Source organism: Ipomoea nil, unplaced genomic scaffold (assembly GCF_001879475.1).
Source record: "Ipomoea nil cultivar Tokyo-kokei standard unplaced genomic scaffold, Asagao_1.1 scaffold2610, whole genome shotgun sequence".
Taxonomy (NCBI): Eukaryota; Viridiplantae; Streptophyta; class Magnoliopsida; order Solanales; family Convolvulaceae; genus Ipomoea; species Ipomoea nil.
Window position 1 is genome coordinate 40,725 of NW_017619038.1, and position 1,410 is coordinate 42,134.

Sequence of the window (1,410 nt, forward strand, 5' to 3'; positions counted from 1 at the left end):
TTAGAGAGAAGATAGAGAGAAATGAACTTCTTGCCTAATGTGGGAAATACAAGAGTGGTGGTGCTAGGGAATTATCTTGGATGTCAAGTAAGAGTTGGGAAAATACTAAAATGACCTCCCTTGTCCACAAAAAGGTTAGGAAGAAATCAAAGGCTAGGTACAAAGCATAAAGCATAATGTCTTTTCCATTTACTAATACAATTGACTAAGGGACTTAGTCAATTTTAGGTCCTTCAACTATTTTAGCAAGGAAATTGGAAAGGAATTGTAGGGCAATTTAGAATTAATTAAATAATTAATTCCGTTTAAGGGAAAATCTTCCGGGGTGTCACAATAACACTTAGTCGGGTCAAGCCCAGAAAAGAATCAAGTACTTTTTTTGCAACAAAATAGGACATTTGAAGAAAGATTGTCCGGAAAGAAAGACTTGGTTTGAAAAGATGGGTAATGATTCTATCTCTACGTTTTTTGAATCAAACCTTATAGAAGTACCAAATAATACCTAGTGGTTAGATTCTGGTGCTACTACTCATGTCTCTCATATTTTGCAGGGATTCAGTTCGACCCAACCCACAAGAAGAAATGATGAATTCTTGTTTATAGGAAACAAGATGAAGGCACGGATAGAGGGAATAGGGACGTAGAGATTGATCCTAGATACTCGATATCATTTGGATCTAGCAAATTGTCTCTATGTCCCTGACTGTGCTAGAAATCTTGTTTTAGTAAGTAGGTTGGATATGTTGGGATTTTACATCAAATTTGAGAATCGTACTTTTCATTTATGTAAGGACAATAAATATTATGGTTTTGGTACTTTAATTGATTCTCTTTATCGTTTTAATCTTGATGTAAATTTTGCTGAATCCTTATTTCAAGTTGAGAGTAGTATAGGAGTTAAACGTAGTGCATTAAAGGAAAACTCTGCTTACTTGTGGCATAAACGTTTGGGACACATATCCAAGGATAGTAAGGTTGGAGAAAAATGAAATTCTCCCTGCCTTGGATTTTAGTGATCAGGACGTGTGTGTGGATTATATTAAGGGAAAACAAGGGAAATTGCATCTTTGGTCCCTGAGTTATACCCAAGTTCCGATTCAGTCCCTGAGTTATGACTGTATGCATATTTAGTCCCTCAGTTATGAACAAAGTGGCGTATTTGGTCCTCGGCCGTTAAAAGTGACGGAAAATTTTAAAAAAATTTAAAATTTGACGGGTAAAGTAGGAAATTCACATTTTATTCTCCTTCTTATATCAAAACCACTTTCACAACATTATTTTTCACTTCTTAGCCTCTTATTTCATGATTGTTCAATTTTAAAAGCATTTCAATAACTTTAGTATGACTTGTTAGGAACCTAGCTCTCGTATAACAAACTTAAGACTTAGCACAAAAATAAAGAAACATTT